Consider the following 18,177-nt stretch of genomic DNA (forward strand, 5'->3'; position numbering starts at 1 on the left):
CTCTTTTCTCCCTCCTCCATAATCTTCTCTTTTAAACTCCGCAGCAAAGTCCATCCTGGACAGGAACAATAAAGTTCCTGCTTTAAATCTTTTTTAGAACTCATGTATTTCCACGAATAACTCAGAAACACCATAATTCTTCTAGCACAAGTCATTGCTTTTAAATAATTGTGACTAACTCACATATTAGCCGTGACTGAAGACCATTTAGTCTGGACACACCAATGGGGAGATCTAATAGCATCAGCCACATAATTCTACTAAAATGTTAGTAAATGCCTAAAGAATCACAAAATTATCTTAAAGCATTGTGGAAGCATCTTTAAAAGGGTGGTGTCTTTTTTTTTTTTTTTTTTTTTTTTTTTTTTTTTTTTTTGTACAATACTCATGGGAACTACGGCATTTGTAAGAACTACATAGGAATATTCACAATTTTACCTATTAAGAACAGATTTTAAAAGTCATGCCTTCCTATGCAGCTAATTGTAGTTAACTATGATGAATAAACAAGGCCCAAGCACATTTTGCTAAATGTAACATTTAAACCATGACCATTTCTGTCTGGTATTTGTCTGGAACACGAAACGATGCTTCCAAGCTGGCCATTGCTGTAGACACATTTCCACCCAGAGCTAGCCATTCTGGCTCACTCACATCTCCAGCTGCACGATGGACCTGGAGGAGAGCACCGGAATGGAAGGGGGCCTGACACTGTTCTGTACTTATCCCTCATGTAAAAAGTGTCTTCTCCTTTTAGATTTTTTTTTTTTTTTTTGCTAAACTTAGCCCTGGTTAGGCTCTTAATGTCAAAGTCCACATTAGGATTTCAAGGATACTCTAATTAGGATGGATAGATCCTGAGGCATTTGTGTGAGGGTCCAGTTTGGAGCTGTACTTCTATTCCACAAATAATTGTCCTCTGCAGGCCACAGAAACTCACCAAAGGTTTCTTTAGCATCACTGTAGCTTTTTACAGTGGGTTATGTACTTGCCATTTATATATGAATCTCTAAAGATACTTCAGGGCAATGCTGGAGAAGCAAACTGCATTAGCTGCTCTGCCATCGGATACACAGCTTCCGTGGCTTCAAACTATGTTTTCTCTTCACTGGGAAGTTTTTTAAAATCCTATATCCAATTTTACACTTCGGCTACACTATTAAAAGCACACAAAATATTGTGCACGGTGTTAGAAAGTATACATTTATGCTCTTGCTTAACTAAGTCCCTGAGGTCATTTGTCAGTGTAACGAAGCACCCACCGTGAATGCAGCCAACCGTACCATTCAGCGGGCCGAACGCTGTGCATACCTGCGTTGCTAAAAACGCTCGGGGCAGTGGATGAGCTCATTATGACTATGGATTAGATGAGTATTTCGAGTCTGAACTTGCTGTTTTCATATCCAGTCCTCTGTACTAGATCAGGTTGCTGCAGGCACTTCCATACTGCCAGGAGTGAAGAGGGATCAGTTTGATTCTCTTCCACTGTGAATATTCTAAAATATATCACAGTACCTGCAAGCATGGTGTGTGATACTGCTGCACCTGCTATACACAGAGTAACTGGGTTTTCAGAAAGAATAAAATGATCCCTCAATTCCTTACCATTCAGTACAACTCCTGGCCCTCACCAGTGGAGCCGTTGCCATCGAAGTTCTTTGTCTCACATTAAAAATTACACCAAAAGGCGCATGGGTGTTCACTACTGTAATCTCTTCCCTTCTCTCAGCCCAATCCCCTCAGGCACTCCAGTCTCAGGCAGTGAAGTCTCCTTCACTTGCCTTTGACACTGTGCTCTCTTGCACTCACTTCCATCGCCCAGAAATGCAGAACTGTGGCCGCTCTCCCCCTGAAATGAGAGCAGAGGAGCCCTCCAGAGGAGGGCAGCACACCATGGACCACTCTCAGTGATGCTTCACCAGGGAAAACCTGCTCTGGCTGCAAGGAGAGGCAGAAGCAGAGACAAAGGCACAGAGGAGAATTAGGAGAATAAATATTATCCAAAAAGGAGAAAACACACATTCCGATATAATATTTAGTTGATCGCTAGCAAACTGAATGAATCATTTACCAGTTCAGTGGTTTTAATGTTAAGAAAATATCTTGCTTTTATGAATGACACGATGACATGTCACTCAGCGGATCAAAAAAGCCCACTTGACTGGCAAGGTGTGGATAAAGGTCAGGCATAGTTCTTTTACTTTTATATCCACATATACACACATATTCACAGTTGTGAGGAAGAAAATGCTGCTACCCAGAGCTGTATGAAGAGTTTATTTTCTTATAAATACTGATAATTCACAGTAAATAAAGCATCATGAGATTTATAGAAAAATGTTCCCAGCTCTGTAAAAAGAGCTTCAAAAATAATTTTAAAAGAACATGATTTCACATTACAAAATCTTACTTTGCATTAGATACATTAGACCCCTCTTTCCCCGCCTCCAAGAAAAGATGGAAAATTAGAAGTATTTAAGTGTCTTTAGGACTAGTAACCATTTTGAGTTTATGACAAAGCCATCATCATACTACTGCAGGCCATCCTTAGGTCTGAAACCACAAAACCAACCTTCAGAGGACTGTTTGGAATTTAGTTTTTCATCCCTTTGGAAACCAAGCATTCTTCTCATCAAATTAGGACGTTCTTGATTCCCACAGCAGTAAAAATGGAAAAAGTCAGACTCTGGAACTGCAGGATACATGTGGAAAGAGTTAGCCTAATAGTGAGTCAGTTTATTCCTAAAATCAAATTATTTAAAATTAAAATTTTGAAAATTGAAATTGTATCTTCAATTTAGACTTGCTAAAAACTCTCCCAAATGAAATTGTGCATGCCATAATATAACATGAGTGAAAGGAGCTGAAAGGATGAAGAAAAAGAATGTTAAAAAGGATCCCTAGTAAAACCTTATTGACATGTAATCACAATAAAAAAAAAAAAAAAACACGTAACAGATATACTTGAGACCGGCATGATGACTTTCTCAGACTGCTATTAAACTAGTATATGGCACAGAAATAGAGCATATAAAGTTACAGATTATTATTATTTTTTAATATAAAATACAGTAAAGATGTGATATTCCAAAGTTTCCTATGTTGATATAAAAGATAAACACTTTTTTTAAAAAAAACAAAGACCTATATTTGAGCTCCTCTTCTTTAGGAAGACTTTGTATCACAACAAAGACAAGTGCCTTTTTCCTTTTATTTGTTTTATTTGTTTCTGTATTCACTTATTTGCAAAAGCTTACTGATGTTTCATTCATCTGCATCAAATTAAGTCCTGGTGGGAGGTTGGGTTTATTTGTGTTTGTTGTTGTTTTATTTTCCCTCCCAGGAAAGCTGACCTGGTTATTGAACTTGTCTCTACAGTAAGAACCTAAAATACTTCCTTGGTGCTGTTATTTTCCCAAGACATCCACAAATTGCAGTTCTGCTTTCCTCAGTTATCAAAATCTACTTATTTGAAAGCCTTAAATGGAACAGTGAAGTTAAAGAAAAATCTAGCTATCATTTCCATGCTATGAAGATTAATTTTATTGTTTATTTTGACAAATAAGCAAATATTTATTGAATTGCTAGTCATTACATTGTCAAATAAATATATATTGAACTTAACTAGTAATTTTGCTACGTTCATTTATCTGCCAGTCTTCATTTATCAAAAAGGGTGTATCACACTCTTTATTTATCATCTAAATATCAGACATTCTGGTATTTACCTGACGCCATCCTACGTTCAATATGCTTTTTTTTTTTTTTTTTTTTAAACAGAAGGATGAAATAGGTTTTGTAAATATAAAATCTCCCAGGTTGCTTTCAGATATGTAAAATATCCAAATGCAAAGGCTATTACAATGAAACTCATAATTATACCCTACCCAGAAGAAAATGTGGAAGACAAAAGGAGTGCACCGCACTAGAGTTATATTAGCCACAACTGGAGTGAAAGATTAAGACTTGTCTCACTAAATTCAACACCATATTTGCCATAGCAAGCTGATGAACAAGAAACTACTGTCTTGACACTCTAGTTCCTCTACAAACACTAATGGATTAACTTCAAAAAAAAAAAAATATTTTTTTAAGCCTTAAATATACGTTTATGTAAAACAGCCACCATTTCCTCCACTAGGTGGGAAATACTGCAAATGTTAGTTGTTGAAAAAAAATAGTGAAAGCTCTTACAGTTGCCCCAGCAACAAAAACACATTCCAGCAGGCATTTGCTGTAGCTTTCACATCTCGTTGTTGCTTTATTTCCATGTTTTGAGGTTTCAGCAAAGTGATCAAAATATATGTACTTCCTTACTTAAAAACAAACACACAAAAAAAAGAAAAAAAGAGAAAGAAGAGACTAAGTATATTGAATATTTTGCATTTATAGCAAATTAAGATTCATGATATTCCTCACTTCATTTTGTTCATTATCTGGTTTCTGAGATGTAGGCATGCTGCTTCCTCAGTAGTATTTACAGCACATGGTAAAGCTGATTTCTCTGTGATCAAAATTCTTCGTTTTTGACTTGCTTGTTTGTTTTTAAGCAGAGTATTGTTTTTATAGTTAGACTGCATAATAGAAGCATGTTTAATGTAAGCAGCTTCTTGGTTGTGTTCTTTAGATCACTGACATTTTGAAAATGAATTTAAAATAGCATAATAGTTTCAAGGACTGCTTTCAGTAAAAGCAGATGGTCCCAGTTTCACACCCAAATATTATTTATATAGCTCTGTTCTATTTTGTTGTTGTTGTTTGTTTGTTTGCCTTTTTTATTTTTTTTTTCTCTAGAAATACTTTGTAAGGATTAGTTAGATTAGAAAATTAAACACCTTGACAGTAAACTACCATGTTATTAGTGTCTAGTGAGTCTCTTGATGAAGAAGAAATGAAAGCTGTGGAGTTGGGGTGTATGCTAACTGTAAGGTTGTTCAATTACAGATGTACATAGCAGACAAAGGCCACAGATAATCAGCTGGCCTGTAGAGCATGCCCTTCTTCTAAAATCCCCAGGCAGTCAGGGTGTTTTGGATGACAGAGGGAACTATCGCCCTGAGAATTGTTTCTGATCTTGAACCCTAACCAAAAGCAAACTTTTGAGCATAGAACTTGTATGACAAAACTAAACTTAAATATGTCTATGTAACGTTGTGTGTTTTGTTCACATGATCAGGAAAAATAACAAACTGGTTAAAAATGATCATTTCTTGAAACACAGCATGAGAATTTTGTCATCTGTAAAATGGGCAAGATCAATAGTTAATTGCCTTGTGAGGCAGTTGGCAGAAATGCCCAACAATGTTGTGTACAGGGCTACTGATGAATTAGAGAGAGATCAAATTCTGTTCTTATTTAAGATGTGTCAGCACCTCGGTATGAAAGTGTGACTTGTGCAACCAAGCATGCCAGACACCTCCCCTGGGCAACGAAAGCAGTGGTTAAGAAGTGACACTTCAGTATGGCCTTGCACAACCTCAGGAAAGGTGCGAAGCATGAAGCATGCACACATTAATGATGCTCCCTCCAGCCTCCACAATGGCACCAGTGCCACCATCACGCAGCCTGTCCGGGCTGCTGCTGACAGAGGGCATCACTCAGGTAACTGCCCCAGCTTCCTTCTGCTGCTAGAATTCACTTTTAAGTGTCTTTTTCGAATTATTCCAGGTGTATCGCTGTGTAATGCACACTAGCATTGGAAACAAAGCGTTTATTGAACTACATGGTTTATGTGCTATGTTATGTCCACAAACTAAATGAATCATTGCTTATCTGCTAAAAAAAAAAAAAAAAAGTTAATATGTCTTGGATGGATGCTATATATACAGCAGAGCAAGATGTTATTTGAAAAAATGAAGTTTGGGCCTCTAAAATAGCAAAATATTTATGTATATTGTATTTATATACATTTTGAACTTCTCTCCTCCTTCTTTGAAATTATGTGCTATATTTGCAATTGAATCATTATGCTAAATTCTCCTTGGCACAAGAACTCATTTCTTCTTACACGTCAGTTGGCTGCTTTATAGTGCATCACTGTATTTAGAAAACCACAGCTGGTGAGAACTGGCACTTCATGGAAAAATACAGAGCACATCAGGTATTTTAAGTTCAGAAGTGGGCAGCAGGGAAGGGTAGTGGAGAACCCTTGACAAACAAAAAGTGAAATTATTGTATGCCAGGGAACTGTGGATACCTCTATATATTATCTACAGTGTACTTTACCCTCCTCCCATCCACCTCCCAAAAACTCTGAAATACAGTGCTTTCTGGAAAAAATAAAAGAGGTCTCACCGTGGCTTGCAGTGATTATACTTTTTTTTGCCTGTTAACTAAATTCACCATGAAAGCTTCAGGGAACTTCCACTGTGTATGGCACCCTTACGAGGACGTTTCACATGTGCTTGCAGGTACCAGTTGACATTCTCAGCTTGGTTCACAATAGATGGATACTGTAGCAACTAGCACCTAAAAGGAGATGCAATGGAGTTCCTAGCGCATCAAAAACCTGAAAAAAGAAACAAAGAAAAACTGAGCCAAAGTCCAGTCAGAAGCTTAAAAACTGAAACAAAGAAGGCAGGCAACTGCTAGTAATCCATTAGAATCAATCTTCTCTATTGCTATGTCTTAGTGGCAGTTAGCTAGACTTGGAACAGAGGTCAAAAAATAGAAAGTATGGTGAAAAAAAGAAAAGACCATCTATAGTGCTGGCTAATGATACTTTGAGACTGTTCTTACAGCTGGTAATGACACTACCATTTCCAACTGAACTTCAGATGGCAAAAGTCATGACTCTAGTGATGCAGTCACAACAGACCAATGACACAATTTATTTACCATTTCTGGAGAAGACGGCTGCATTGGCACTCTACCTGATGGTCACTGGAAATCCGCACAAGGGCACACTGTCATTGCAGCTCCTGGAATCCAGCCTCCTTCACCAACTCACTAAAGGTTTGAAGCCACCAGGATTTATGATCATGCTCCAGTGAATTTTGGGCTGAGCTTTTTAAAAAGAGCTCCCTCTGACACTGCTAAGCAGTAAAGCAGAACATCACTGCTAGTAAGGGTAAGCTGATCTTATTTAACCTTAGACATTTACAAAATACAGCTGCCTCCATCAAAGCTAGTTTGCTGGATTCCCTTTGTAGTCAACAGAAATCAAGGTAATACATTCAGGGTACTCCTGGGTACCATCCATCTGGCCAAATGCAGGCACCTACTGTAGGCTGACATGAAGTATACTTTAAACAGCACCAACTAGATTTTTTATTTGGTATAAAGACAGCACACAAAAACTAGACCACTTGTATGTGCCTCTGTTACATTGCTCACACAGTCACCTGAATCCCACACTGAAGGACCAAAACATTGCAAATACAGATAAGAACACATCATGGACAGATAACAGGCATAACCAACAAACTAACCAACCAACCTACTTATTTTTACATAATAATATGCTTTAAGTCATAAGCCAACCACGTTAGAGGCAAGTAATGGCTACCAGAGGAACAATACTCTCCTCTAACAGAGCTTGTACCAGCTTTTTACAGACAGCAGGGCAAGGACACTGGACTGGCTGTTTAGGTATAGTCATGTTTTGCCCTGTTGACTGCACAAAGCAATTTAATACAGAAAGACATTTCTTCAATGGAAAAGACCCTGAATTAGAAATGTTCATGTGGACCATTCATATTTGGAACAGTTAATCATAATTGATCCTTATGCAATGAATACTAAATAAGAGTTATTAATAATAATGAATAATAATGAATTATAATGGTTTGTTTATTAGGCTATCAATAATTAACAGGGATTTGCCATTTATTGTAAGTACTGTTGCTGTTTCTGTTGCAGATTTGGATGGCATAATTTATATGGTAATTTTATATGAAACAGCACCTATTACAGCATGGCTATTACGACAGAGTAGAAGCAAATGATGACTTTATCAGTTTAGTTAACTTTTTCATTTTATTCATTGTTAGCACAGCCTGCAATGTAAACATGATGGAGTGAAAGGAATGAAGAAGTTTTGTGCAAGTCTAACAATTTTGGATAGGAAAGTAACTTTCCCAGCTACTCGCACAGCAGAAATAAATACAATGGGACAGAACAAAAGGCAGGCAAGTCAGCAATAAGATGGAGCAGAAAGAAGGCTATTGGTGTTTGGTAACATCTGTTGAAAGTGCCACTGAAAGGAAGGTGAGGCAAAACAACATCATCAGGGAGAAATAATGCTAGGCATGGCAATAGAGGGATCGCATGGGGGCACAGGAGGGCAGGATCCTTCCATGTAATTCAAACATTTGGGCAAAACCAGGGCTGGACTTAGCACAGTTGGTAACAGCCTCACGGCTCCTATACCACATGACCCAGACAGCACTGTCGGTGTGCCTAGGGTGTGTATCTTTTAAGTCTGTTGATTCAGAGCCTGTCTGAGTTTATACCATCAACAGAAATCATTGGACTATGGGAAATGCTAATCAGAAGGACACACATGATGGCTTTCACAGCAGGAAAATTCAGCATAACCCCCTTCTATTAAAGTGTAAGTCTGTATTTTTCTAGAGAAATTGTCTTCAATACATGAAAACATGATTTTTTTTTTTTTTTTAAATAAAAGCTTTGCTTGTAACAGTGAAGATCTTACATTTCAACTCAAGAAGAACAAAATAGTATTGAATGAAAATTCAATACAGGAGTCACACTGACTGGCATAAAGAAACATACTATAAGCTTGAAATATGATTTGAAATAAAGAACTTGTGTATATTTAAACATTCCACATGATGGGAAGTTTGCCAGGTATGTCAGGCATCTCTCTGAATGCTGATGTTAAAGATTGCAAATAATTTCAAAAGGAAATTTTTTAGCATACATTCCAAATAAAATTTATGAACCAAATTGAAGATATAAAGTAGAGATGAGCAAGTAGAAAATATATCATCTAGTTGGATCGGAGGCTGGATTTTTAATCATTGTATGACATCAAGAGAATTGCATCTAATCTGTCCACAGCATTTAACAAAGCCTTGATAATTTTAGAAAACAAAGTCCATCTTTAAAGTATTGAAAATAATTCTACAATCTTGTCAGAACCTCCAACTTTGATATTAATTAGCAGTGTTTTCAGAACTGCCTTAGATGAACCTGTATGGCACACAGATGGCAAGTCATTTACATGAGAAAAATGAGAACTGGCCCATCTATGGATCCCTAGAGGGTGCCATGACCCATTAGCAGAGGAAAGACGACCTTTACTGAATAATAATTGAGAACTATTACTAAGATAATTACAAAACCAATTGACTGCCAGAAGGCCTAGACCTTGGATCCTCAATTTATATAGCAACTGCTCTTGATCTGCACAGAAAAGAAATGCGCTTAGGGTTCACAAACACCATAACCTCAACATCTGCCTGCCATCTAAAGATAATGATCTGGTATTAATTAATTTGAACAGTGCAGTCATTGCAGAGGTAGACTGCATCACAAATCAGATAGTTAACATAAATGGAAGTTATCATGTTTCTGTCCAGCCTGTATTAACAAGCAGAATAGTATAAGGTAAATTAAACTATTGCAGGTCACAACATGGAAATGAATTAACTTAATTCTCTTTAACAAGGAACATAATTGCAACTCTGCACTAGCTGTTGTACTGGTAAAGATGATAAAAGCTGTTCTTAAAATTGTTTTGCAGAATGCTTCAATCACAACATTTTCTAATGCATATATACCTTCAACAACTTTGTCAGATTCCTTTCTCTAGACAAGGTAGGAGGGGGACTTGTTGGCTTTTGAACTACAACTCTACAACTTCATTTATTTATTTATTTATTTATTTATTTATTTATTTTTCCCAAAGAAGAGTTGCTGGGAACAATGCTATTTTTTTATTTTATTTTATTTTATTTTTGTGAGATACCAATAGTCCTAATCCTAGATAGCACTAGAATCACTGAAAAAATCCCCTGAACTTCTCCTTTGTCCCCTATAGGGATAACATGTATAGGAAGAAACACAGCTGGCATGCCATATGCGTTACTGATGGACTTCCAGGATTATCCCTCCTTATATGTGAAGGATATTTTAAAGAATATTTCAAAAGCAGAATGACCTAATCACTTAGTGCTAAGTTTCACACCTGGGATCTGATATTTAGGAATGCAGAACATCAGAAATGCCCAACACTCTAAAAAAGAGTTAGCATTCCTCCTGAGGAAGGAAACAGCTGAAATTACTGTGAAAGAAGACTTTGGATAAAATGTTCTCTCACCAAAAAATCCACTTCTTGATTTTTATCTCTACTACTGAGCCCCATAGTTCAGATTCTTTGAGGACTTCACTAAAGGAAGCATTACAGGTGGTCATTCTTCAACAGAGACACTTTAAGTCGCAGCATGAAATTTATACAAAATTCAATTCACATTTGAGACCTGTAGTAAAAGGAGCTGCCAACACTGACAGAATGCCCGTTCTGCATGATAGAAATGCTAATAGCAATGATATCTTACCCTAAAAGTACCTGTATAATAGAATGGGGTGGAAAGAAGAGAGAATGCATTCAATTCAAAACAAGATGTGCAAGCTAAGATTTAAATTTATGAAGAGTTTTTAAAAAATTGAATGCACTCTCAGGTGCACTACCTACCTCCACATTCATATTCTCCTTGGGAAAAGCTGTCTGGGACCTGAGGACACTGTGACTCTTTTACTGAACCCTCAGGCATCCCACAAGCCAGGAGGACAAACACGCCAAATGGCTGGGCCTGAAGGGTTAGATCAGTCAGGACTGATGCATGGATTTGTCACGTAATGAAGATTGGAGGGGAAATAAAAGCACCGCAGGCCTTTTGCTCCTCTTCATGATGTACCTGTGAGTAACAGAACCAGAAGCAATGAGAACACAGAGGTAAGGCCAGTAGCGATCCCGACCCCCTTAGATCTAGGGGCTGGGAAAAGCCAATTGTCAGCAATCTGCCAGTGTTCCAACTGGGAGCAACCAAAGCACTACATGCTCAATGCCTGTCATAATAGCTTAGTTGGGAAAGTTTTATGTTGTCTTCATGTTTATGAAGACAACAGTTTAGGAGACTACATTTTCCTGAAATCCTTATTGTACAGTTTATTAAACATTTTATTGTAGTGAACAGTCAAAAACAGTCATTTATTAATATTAATACATTCTGAAAAAGATACTGAAAAATATATCTTCTGGGAGAAAGGATTTCAACGTCAATCAGAAATAGCAATATTTTTCTCTGCAAAATGAGAAAATGAATCAAGATCAAAAGTGCTTAGAAGAGTTCAACCACCTGGTCTCTGGTAGTTAGAGCTGAGAAAGATGAATACAGCTCAGCATAACAAGGAAGAGTGGGTATTAGGGCCGACAGAGTAGGTGTACACATAAATGTATTAAATCATTGATGCAACAGTAGATGACACTCCTCTCAGGAAATAATCCTTTTTGTTGTTGTTGTTGTTTTTTTGATATGGCATTTTGGACATGTTTAGTGCATGGCTTAGCACCATCCCCCCAATAAGCCTGTAACAGTCTCACTGTCATGCATCGGATACAATCTCATTGCAATTTCTGAGTCTCTCAGACAGAACACAGAAACTCTAGATCAAAATCTGCACAAAAACCTTGGGATCAAGGAAGCTCCTCACTCCTGGAGAGGAGCTAGTGCACCCGTCTGCTGGCATCTTCTGTCCAGGGTTTTGTGGAGAATCTGTCTGTGCAGATTTACACTAAAGACAGCAAAATGTCCATTGTCTGTGGATTACCTTTGTACTGTAAATGCATCATAGGAAGGTTTTCTTTTTAATTTTTTTGGCAATCACCCTATTTCCATCAATAACCCCTGTGATGTAACATTTTCAACAGGTCTTTCTGCAAGAGATTAGGCTGTAGAATAGCACTTGCACAGCTTTTGGATGTTTTAATTGTAGTAGAGCTCAACAAAATGGGATGTTGTTCTGTCATCCTTGACAGGGCTCCTAGTGCTAAACAGGAATTGGAAATTGCACATTCAGAGACATACAGTATGCGACTATTCAGCAAGTGGTAAAGAACTTTGTTGTGAATTCCTAAAGGATGCAAGCTGCAATGACAAAAATATTTTCAGCCCTGAATAAAAAAACTTAATTAGATATAGGAAACAAACAAATTCTAGTAATGTAATCTATATTTTCATACATTTAAGGCCAGGAGAAGAGATTAGTTCATCTCCACTGAATTTTTGTTTCACAGACACTTCATCCAATTACCTCTGCTATTGAGCCTCCATAACTCATGTTCAGCCCAAAAATAACTTTCAGAAAGTAGATAGGCTGTATCTGAAAGCCTCCAGAGATGATGTCTACCATTTTCTACTGCAGTGTAGCCTACTCCGAAGTTTAATTACCGTCTCTGTGAAACAGAGAGGGAAAAAAATAATAACAACATGTGCTTTATTTCTAATTTGAAATTGCCTTGCTTTGGCTCCCAGCTACTGGTTCTTGCTACATATTTCTTTGGTAGATTAAAGAACCCTTTAGTATTTTATATTTTCTTCGCAGAAAGGTGTTTATACAGGCTTAACTTTCTTTTTGATAAGCTCAACAGAAATCTCTCACTGGAATGCATTTTCTCTGCCCTCCAACACCTCCTTGTACCTCTATTTTGTACATGCCCTGTTTTTTCTGAAGCATGGACTGCAGAAATATTCCCAATATCTGACTACTCACCTGTAACATTTAGAGACTTTAAAATCACACCACTATTTTAAAACCTCTCTCTATCCAGAATCTGAGTGAAATCTTTCCCGTAAAGAAATCTAAGCAAATTTTGCCATTGAAATCATAAGGAAAAAGAGTTGAGGCATGGAATGCATGCAAATGAAAGCAAAAGAAAAGGTCAGATTTAGAGCACAATAGGCTAGAAGGCATATAAAATAGTAGAGCGAGATGTATAAGCAACCCACATACTACTTTTTTCATAGCACTGGAATAAAGCATTCACTTCTTACATAAAAAGCATGATTTGCAACAAATTGTATTTTGGAAAAATCTAGAAGAGGAGGAAAAAGACAACTCAATTTAACTTTATATAGTAATTATAAAATTCTGGTCTTCATGTTTGCTTAGCATTTGCTTACAGTAATTATAGCATCTTTCTAATATCCCAAGCATCAAATGGGTGACCACATAAATGTACTGTTCCCCAACAGCCTAACACAAACTTCATAGGTGACCAACAATACTATCAATTAATCTTTTACCAATACTGACTAGAACACGAACAGTTCAGCTTTTCCACCTACTAGTCACCATAAATAGTTAAAAATATTGGGAGGAAAGATAGGTAAATCATAGAAGTGGAACAGATTCAGAAGCTTATGAAATCACAGTTTAGTTTTAATGGACCTTAATTAAATGAACATCATAGAAACACAAAAAAACAATGCAGGTTACAAATCTTGTTAGCTATGAATATGCTTACATGTTTGTTAAGATGACCTTGGTTTGTATGACACAGACTGGGCACCAGATGGACAACAGCCTGAGGGATTTTTTTTTTTTTTTCCCCGATGAAGTACCAATATTCAAGTTCATTTTTATACTTATATTTCTCTCATTCTGCTTCTTACCAATTTAAACTCACGTAATTTTTACTTTCACTCCACATGGCCACCTTTTTCCTTGATCATCCCTATTGGTTTGTTATATTGATCTCTGTCTGTGCAGTAATCTATGTTTCTGTGGATTTATTTTTCTTACAAAAATAAGCTTCAGGTCTGCAACTTTCATGTTTCAATTCTGCTAGAAATCTTAAATATCTGCATTTATTTTTTTATGGATTATCAGTCAGACTACAATTCTAATTTTGAGTTTATAGAAATAGTATGATGTCTGACATGCAAACCTACAATTCATAAAAAAAAAAAAAAAATTAAAGATCCATAGTCTATTTTATAATCTATAATTGCACTTGAAGCTAAGCACACCTGCCAGTCAAAACTTAAATGCTTATTTTTATTCCTATTGTGGCCAAAAATATAATGTTTTAGATGAAAGCAAACTGGACCAAATCTGCCATTTGCTCTGACTCGGTTTAAAATAAATAAGTAAATAAAATATTGCAGGCTGTATTAAGAACAATCAAAAGTGAAACTATTTCCTCACAGCCAGTCTGCTGTTATGAGATGTTTAATTTAGCCAAAAAATCATTTTCTGCACAACCAAATACACAGGGTCTGCATGACTGTAGCCCAAGCATCTTTTATAAGCTAGTAACAAGTGGGAGTAGCTGAAGGTGAATAAATGAAACTTTTAGCAGTAGCAGAGATACAGTATGAAATACATACTTTTATTTAAGATAATAAGATCATGTTCAGGAAAAAAAAAAAAAAAAAGCATACTGAAAAAAAAGATGGCTAAAATGCAACAAAAGCTCTGGCAATGTAAAGTAATGTGCAAATTTAATTCGTTCATTTGTTCAGGTGTACAGTAAAAGAAAGGATCATCACCATGCCAACCCTAGAGCAACTGCCTCATTCTTCTCAGACTGCTTTGGAAACCTGTTTCCATGAAGAAACAGCAACTCACTTTGTCATTGGAATTATTATGCCTTTACTGTATAGAAAAAGTGATTTTAGTGATTGTTCATATGACAGTCTGAGCTTTTCAAAATCAATCTTTTCTTATGAAATCAAATAACAGTTTTCCCCAGTGGGCATATTTAATTTTACCAAATCCCACATCAGTTGGAGCTTATTCCTGTCCACATACAAAGCCTAACAAAGACAGATTTCTTATTTTGTGTTCTGATTTGTGTATTGAGACCATGTCTCTCCTTTGACAAAAGAAGTGAAAGCAGAAGTAGGATGTCAGAAAATCCTTTTTTTTTTTTTCTCTCTCTTTCCTGTTTTCTTCATTAAATTGACTTCCCAAAATGTCCAAGCACTATAAAAGCTTAATTGTAGAGATCCAGTCAATAAAACCTGAACTAAATGGTTAATTTGTACGAAGTACTGAGAAAAAAGTATATATTTCAAAACCAACAAAAAAAAGCACCTGCAAGCTCCTGTGCTTTTGTTGGTTGCATATCTGCAGAGGATATTCACATGCTGAGGTGGGCTTCTGTTCTTGCTCTTGCTCAGGAAACGACTCTCCTGCACGCACTCCTGTTTCTGAGGAAAGAAATACACCCTCAAGGAATCGCCTACCAGCGGCATACCATGGCTCCCAGTGCAGTGGGTTCCCACCTCTTTTCTTTTTCCCCTACTTTCTGTACCACCAAACAGCCCTGAGCCCTGCCTGGTTGTGCAAGAACCTGGCTTTTCCCTAGCGGAACACTAGTTCAGAAATTGAGAGTTTTATGGCAAAAAGAGGCACCTTTGGGTGCAATACCTCCAACAATTATAAAAAACAATAAGTAGATGCTTTCATTTCAAATTGTATGTATTGGACCACACTGTGCTGTTGGTTTCTATTGGGTTTCTGTAAGAAAGTAGTTGGAAGGCAGTGAATATTGACTGATTTTTTTTCAGTAACATCTCATTTCACAGTTTCTGAGCATGAAATCAAGCCATTACACAAAAGAAAAGATTTGATGATAAAAACCACTTAAAATAGCCTTCTATCTTATAAAAAGCATTGTTGAAATTATTAAACTAAACCACCCAACTTTAGGCAGAACATGTAGGGAGCCTCTCAGGTTCTGTTTCTAGCATGCACAACAACAACAACAACAACATAAACAAGAGACCTGCTCTGCTGCTTGGATGCAGCAGTCAGTCTCTAGCACCAACACGAGGCAGAAATCACCAGGCTTGACACCCTTATGATGGGATTTAATATGAAACGAAAGCTCTCAGGTACTCGTGGTTGCTATGAAACCATTGACATTTACTGTTGGAAAGTAATTTGTCCTTAGTATAGCACTGAATTAGAAAGTAAGTAAATGGTATGCCTGCAATACTGAGGACACTAATTACTTTCGAATGGAAGATAACACTACCTGAGCAGACTACTTCACACTAGTTGTGACTGGAAAGGCTTAATGTTTCATCTGCTGTACCCTAACAGCAATACCGGCTCTAAGGTGACCACTCGAGGGCAGGAACTCCAGGTGCAGTAAAGGTGCATCTCTGCTATTTTTCTGAAAATGAAAATCTGGTCTGTAAATGTTATTAAACACCAGCATGTGAATTATGCAGTAGTGAAACACAGACTTCAATTAACTTCCAGGCACCCAGCTAGGTAAGATTGCTGGGTTTTAGGAATATACTTTGGGTGCACTGAAGCTCCTTTCTTCACAGTAGGAAAGGAGCAGGCGCAGGTAACCAAGGACAGGACGATGAGCAGATCCTTCAGTTCAGCCAGGAGCACTTCTGGGTCTGAGCTAGGGACACTTCACTCCAAGCTCACCCTAAAAGCAACACCATCAACATAGAAACAGCTTTCAATAAGCATCTTTGGAACCTAGCATCGCTACAAACATGCCCATAATAGTATTATTTTACTTTCATATTCCTTTATAACAAATCAATGATTTCCATTATAACTAGCAGTTCAGGTCACAGGCCTGTGAGTAAGGATGATCCTTTCTCCAAATTAGTTATTGGATGCTTGGGTCTCAGATCAAAATCAAGTGATAGAGGTAATTAGGATAAACAATTAGATACTAAGATTTGCTCTGAGCAACACAGCAGCAAAATGTGTTTGGACGTTAAGAACTGTGCAGTTGAAAAATATTATTGGGTCATAAATATAACAGGACAACATGAGTTTGAAAGCTTTCTTGTTTTTATATGAATAATAATATAGCACATTCTTTTGTATTTCTTTCCTTTGTGGATTGAAGTTGGTGTGTATACTTTCACATGAATAATGCAATATAGCAAAATTGATGGCACAGTTCTTTTGTTAAAGCAGTTATGAAATGAGAAAACAAAATCTACAAGGAAAAGTTATGAAAAAAACAACATTTCACTAACAATAAAAAGATGAAGTTGCCTGGCCGTTTACATTTGTCTCTCGTGTCATGAATATTAGATCAGATTCTTTTTATTAATCCATTGATAGTTCCATAAGGCAACTCATTTTTGATAAGCTCTGTCAGAACTGCTGTAAATACAAAAAAGATTTATGAATTAATTTTCATACGTAAATGACAAAATCCTCTGGTACTTTTGAAATATCTGCCTGCAGTTAAAATAGAGATATATGTGCACACGTATCAGTTTAAAATTCAGATCAGGCTGTTCTTTCAGAACACAGCTTAATGTCAACTGGCTTTTTCTGTATGAAAGAACAGTAAACTATGAAGATAATTGGTACTGAGGGCATGGTACAAGTGGAAAAAAAATGGACAATCTGTGATCTGAGAAGTGTGTTGGGCTAAAGGTGTCGCGTGGGATTTTTTTTTCCAAAAGCATTTTTGTTTTCAAGCATCAATGGGTCACGTATATGCTGGTGCACTGTAAAAACAGAGACATCTTCAACTCAATGCTATTATTACTTGAATTGTGTTTATAGCTACAAGTCCCAGTCATGAACCTATTAGGCTAAAAATAGTACAAAAGCATAAGCTCTAAATAAGTCTACATATGAAGCATACTTGGAAAATTCTCCACAACCCTGCATATCTGCGTGAAGCCAGAAGTTTAACTGAGCTCCACGTTTTCTGGCAGTAGCAGATCACAAAGCTGGTTCAACTGCTCCATTTCCTTTCCCAGTGAGACAGTGACTGCAATGGTCTTGCCAGGATGGCCACTGCCATACAGCCAGCACTTGCTAAAAAGGCAACGAGCTACAATGAACTTTTTCTGCATTTCCCTTGTACCACAGTGGGGACCTGCATACCAGCACATCCATGCTAATGCTACAGGAGTGCACCATCTCCCTCTTGCTCTGCAGCTGTTAGACAATTTACAAAGGAAATTCAGTATCATTCTTTGTATTTTACAGATGGGAAAATCAAGGTACAAAAACGTGTAGCAACTTGCTCCAGAAGGATAGATGTCTACTCTTTGTAACAGATCATTAGCTAATATCAGAGAATTTTGCATAGTCCCTTAACACGAAACTTTCTTTGTAGGTTCTACAAGAGAAAGGCAGAATTAACCAGTTCATTGCTAGACAAATTCAGGGATGAAGTCTAGTTTTGGATTATGCTTCTTC

At 37.0% G+C, this 18,177-nt stretch overlaps 1 long non-coding RNA gene across 1 annotated transcript; it reads right to left on the minus strand.

Annotated features, from left to right (window-relative positions):
* Nucleotides 1–730: 730 nt before the first annotated feature.
* Nucleotides 731–10,877, minus strand: LOC118171621. Its single transcript, XR_004753283.1, has 3 exons — nucleotides 10,661–10,877; nucleotides 6,343–6,508; nucleotides 731–1,938 (listed from the first exon to the last, which is right to left on the minus strand). It is a non-coding gene; the product is annotated as an uncharacterized LOC118171621 (long non-coding RNA).
* Nucleotides 10,878–18,177: the final 7,300 nt, after the last annotated feature.

This window comes from Oxyura jamaicensis, chromosome 9 (genome assembly GCF_011077185.1).
Source record: "Oxyura jamaicensis isolate SHBP4307 breed ruddy duck chromosome 9, BPBGC_Ojam_1.0, whole genome shotgun sequence".
In the NCBI taxonomy this organism is placed as follows: Eukaryota; Metazoa; Chordata; class Aves; order Anseriformes; family Anatidae; genus Oxyura; species Oxyura jamaicensis.